General features: G+C 37.4%; 1 pseudogene; it reads right to left on the minus strand.

The window, feature by feature from the left end:
* Positions 1-2125: 2125 nt before the first annotated feature.
* On the minus strand, positions 2126-3136 carry LOC116585770 (annotated as a pseudogene).
* Positions 3137-5245: the final 2109 nt, after the last annotated feature.

The raw sequence follows: 5245 nt of genomic DNA on the forward strand, positions 1-5245 counted from the left end.
CATCAGTCCAATTGTGGATGGTTAAGAACATGTCACAGAAAATATACCACTATGGTATATTTCCTATTTTGAGTTGAGGGAACTTAAGAAACATATTATGCAGGAAGGGCTCCCTGACTTCCCTCTTTCTCTCTCAAATGAGATAGCACTTCCTATGAAAGGTGCATACCCTGTCCCAGGAAGAGAACATTCTTATCATTGCAGAGTGGGAGTTGAGGCCAAAATGCACCTGTAAAACAAACTTATCAAAATAACACTTGTGTCACTTTTCAATAATTTACTGATCAAGACTATTTGTCTTGTCACATGCCCACTATTTGTTATTCTTGGTTTAAAAAGGTTTATAAGCTTTTGGGCCAAAATGCTTATTCAGATTCACTTACCTTTTGAAGACACCTATGTGCATATGGAAATTAGCTTTTACTTTTCTTCTGTTAATAGGTCTCATGTCAGTTTAATACTTAGTCTTAGCCATAGAACCTAGGAAGGTAGAAGGAATTCCTCCTCTCCTACAGTAGGATGGCATACAAAACAGCAGTGCGTTGGTACAAAATGTTTTTCTGTTATTGTGAGAGTTCGTACGCAGCTTTTGATATTTTTGTGGAAAAGTAAGGGTTAGAAAAAAATGTTGTATGGCATAAGCTTTTAATTTATATGTACAGGTAATTTAGTCACTATTTTACATCAATATGCTCTGTTTTAAAAATAAAAACTAATTAAGAATTCAAGAAAAACACACTTTTGATATTACTAGAAAATGGCACATCAAAGTTTAAGAAAAAAATTCAAGCTCTTGCATTTTTAAGACATTCTTGATTTTGCTGTATACTTTTGCCATTAAAATAGATTATTTAAAACTTTAGTTGCCTCAGGCACCTGGGTGGCTCAGTGGGTTAAGCCACTGCCTTCGGCTCATGTCATGATCTCAGGGTCCTGGGATCGAGTCCAGCGTTGGGCTCTCTGCTCAGCGGGGGGCCTGCTTCCCTTCCTCTCTCTCTGCCTGCCTCTCTGCCTACTTGTGACCTCTCTTTGTCAAATAAATAAATAAAATCTTTTTAAAAAAGAAAACTTTAGTTGCCTAAAATAGTGCCTCTAGTAATATAATCATCTGCATATCAGTCAACTAGGGATCTTGTTGAGCTTCATACTGTCATTTGAGAGGTCTGTGCTTAAATAAGCCTTTCTAACTAAGCTCCCAGATTATTCTGATGCTTTAGTGCACTGATCACACTTTGAGTGAAAATATTTTAGGAGGTGATCAAATGGAAAACACTCATGCTAAAAAAAAAACTTAGAAATGTGTATTTCCCTTAGCTCTCTTGTCATTCCATTTCTTACTGAACTGTATTTTAATATTTGAAAAATGTAAAGATATTTCACTAAAATAAGAAGGTAAACAGTGAAGGAAAATCTAGTTTGGGTCCCTTTTTTCTATTTTTTTTTTCTTCTCTCCTTCTGTGTTAAATTTGTTTATTTAGCTTGAGTATTTTATAAAAATATAAGAGAGCTGATACTTGTTTTTCTATGATCGGTATCCCATTACTGTACCCTCCAGTTCTAGTTTTTTCTTTTCTTTCTCCTTCCACATCTTGATCTTCTTACCTCTGCTAATATTTTGAAATTCAGTTATCAAGAAAAATCTGAATAATCTAGTATTTTGCTATTTTTCCAATGAAATGTTCTACTTCTATTTATATGAATAATTTTTTAAAAAAAATCTAGTTTAAATGAGTGCTGTCTTATTATATATGTTTAATACATGTTAATTTAGAAAATTATATTCAGGGTCAAAATGATATGTTTATAATACTACAACCACCAAATGGAGTAACACTGCTACATTCAACAAAAACAATCTTTGGTGCATGATCGCTAATGAGGTATAATTATGAAAATACCTAACTAAACTATGGGACTAAACCAGCCTATTTTCCTATTGTGAATGGCTTGTGAGCAGGGAGCTGGTATGATTTATCTCTTTATTATTATGGCATTGTACTGGTATTCTTAAACATAGTAATTACAGAATATCTATTGTAGTAAAATTCAAACAAAAATGTAAAGTACAGAGAATGGTCCATATTAGCTGGTATCAATTTCATAATATAATTTTCAATACTTACCTTTAACAAGTGAAATTTGAGAATGCATTATAAACTGAATATTTTAAAGTATCTCTCAAATCATTCATATATCATGCTAAGAGCAATTTATTTTGTGCTAGAGCTTTTCTGAGAGCTTTCTTCACATCTTTGTTTCTCAAGGTGTATATGAGAGGATTTACCAAAGGGGTAACCACACAGTAGAACACTGAGATGATTTTGCCAATAGTGAAATTGTACTTGGCTGGAGGGAGAACATAAAAAAAGATAATGGTGCCATAATAGATAGAGACCACAGTGAGGTGGGGGGCACAGGTGGATAAAGTTTTCTTCCAAGCCTCCCAGGAAGACAGCCTGATTATTGTCACCACAATATGCCCATAGGAAGACATAGTGAGAAGGAAAGAACTTAGAATCACAACAGAGCTATATGTGTAACCCAAAGCCTCCACCAAATATGTATCTGAGCAGGAGAGTTTAAAAATGGGGTCTGAGTCACAAAAGAAATGGTTGATCTTCTGGGGACCACAAAAGTTTAGGTGGGAGATGAGTATGGTCGGTAGGAGAGAAGAAATAAAGCCCCCAATCCAAGACCCAGCTGAAAACCGTAGGCACAGCTAAAGACTCTTGAGAAGTGAATACCTTAAAAAGCTGTAGATGGCCAGGTACTGGTCATAGGCCATCACAGCCAGCAGGATGCACTCTGTAGCTCCCATGGAGAAAAAGAAGTAGTACTGGGTTATACAACCAGAGACAGATATGGTAATAACCTGTGAGAGGTAGGTGGCCAGCAATTTAGGCACTGTGGCTTTGGTGTACCAGATCTCTAGGAATGACAAATTTCCTAAGAAAATGTACATGGGCGTTTGGAGTGTGATATCCATGAGAACAATGAAAATGATGAGGGTGTTTCCCATGAGGGAGAGCAGATAAACAGTGAGAAATATCACAAACAGTGTGACCCGCAGATGGAGAACACCGGAAAACCCAATCAAAATGAACTCTGTCACTTTGGTTTGGTTTGTTACATCCATATCTCATCTTCTCTGATCTGGAATAAACCAACAATGCCTAGAATATGGCAGATGAGCAAGAACAGAATAATTTTGTTCTCTTTTATTTCATGATAATAGACTCCTAGTAATAATAGAAGATAATGACTGGCAATAACATAGTTAGTTTTTTATAACATTTTCCATGGAATAGCTCACTTGATTTACAAAATAAATCTCCAAAATAAATAGTCTAATAATTCACTCCACAAATGAAACAAAAACAAACAAACAAACAAACAAAAACCCAGAATAAATTGCTTTCTAATAGTGACACCACTTAAAGTGGTAAGGTGGAGTTTGTACCCATGTGGATTGTTTTAGAAGTTCACAGTCCAGGGATACCTGGGTCACTCAGTCAGTTAAGCATCTGCCTTTGGCTCAGGTCATGATTCTGGGGTCCTGAGATTAATCCCAATATCAAGCTGTCTCATCAGTGGGGACCCTGCCTCTCCCCACTTTCTCCTCTTCTTGAGCTTTCTCTCTCTCTCAAGTAAATAATCTATAACAATTTAGAAAAAAAGATCACAGGCCAAGATAATATATAAAATATGGTTATTGGAAGAACATGGCCTTGTTTCATCACTGAGGAATTAACATCCTATGGATTAAAGGACAGAAAACTTAAGGCAGAGGCCACTGGATGGGGGAGGGGACATTTAGAATGAATCCCCTACTCTATACCAGTTGCTTTATAAATGCAAAGGGTTATAAACGCCTATAATTTTAACTGTGTGACCCCCCATTATATGCTATCATTTAGGTTTTGGTAAAAGATTAGTACATGAGTTTTCCAGAAAACAAAACAAAACAAATAAACAAAAAGAATAGAATTCAACATCCATATAGAAGACTTGTTTGAAGGGGGAGATGAACCATGAGAGACTAAGGACTCTGAAAAACAATCTGAAATTTTTGAAGGGGTGGGAGATGGGAGGTTGGGGGAGCCTGGTGTTGGGTATTATGGAGGGCACGTATTGCACAGAGCACTGGGTATGGTGCATAAGCAATTAATTCTGGAACACTGAAAATAAATTAAAATAAATAAAGTAAATCAACATATTTCTGTGTAAAAAACATCGCTCTGGGAGCCATGTAGGACATGGATATTCAGACACTGAGAATGAAGGCAAGAAGTGTAGCGCCTATGCATGGGCCTCAGAGGCAGGCCTAGCAGCTGCAGAAAACTTCCTGGAGGAAATAAATGGGTGGACTGTGAATGCAGGCAAAATCTGCACAGGCTATGAAGAGGAGAGAAGAGGGTAGAAGTCTAGAAAGGGAACCTGTGGAAAGATGTACATTGTAGAGTTTGGGTTCTATTATTGCTTGTGTAGGTTGGTGAAGAGCTCACGTACTGCTGGGATGGGATTCATCCTGGCTCAAGTCCTCAGTCTGCCACCAATGAGCTGCTGGCCACAAGGTAAAGTTTAGAGGTGTCCAGCTTTGATTTTCTCTAGAGATGAATGGTCTAGAAGAGGCCATAGTCAATAGCCTGGAGCACAGGGTCTGTAAAACCTGAAAGAGTGATTTGCTTAAAAATATGTAGCTACCTACCATTTGTACTGACATGAATGTAGCTGAAGGGGATTATGCTAAGTGAAATAAGTCAAGCAGAGAGAGACAATTATCATATGGTTTCACTCATATGTGGAATATAAGGAATAGTGCAGAGGACCATAGGGGAAGGGAAGGAAAACTGAATGGGAAGAAATCAGAGAGGGAGACAAAACCATGAGAGACTCTGGACTCTGGAAAACAAACTGGGGGTTACAAAAGGGAGGGGGAAGGGGAAATGCTGAAACTGGGTGATGGTTATTAAGGAGGGCTTGTGTTATGATGAGCACTGGGTGTTATATGCAATGAATTATTGAACACTACATAAAAAACTAATGATGCACTATATGTTGGTATGTTGGCTAACTGAACATAAGAACAAATAAACAAACAAACCCAAAACCTTGTAACTGATACAGCGAAGGTAATATATAATCACAGCTCTTCATTGACCCATTATATCCCAATGTCTTAACCCCTGTGTCCTATCCACCAACTCCTCCCACACTTGTATAGAGGCCAGATGCCAAGGTAGTG

Source organism: Mustela erminea, chromosome 3 (genome assembly GCF_009829155.1).
Source record: "Mustela erminea isolate mMusErm1 chromosome 3, mMusErm1.Pri, whole genome shotgun sequence".
Classification (NCBI taxonomy): Eukaryota; Metazoa; Chordata; class Mammalia; order Carnivora; family Mustelidae; genus Mustela; species Mustela erminea.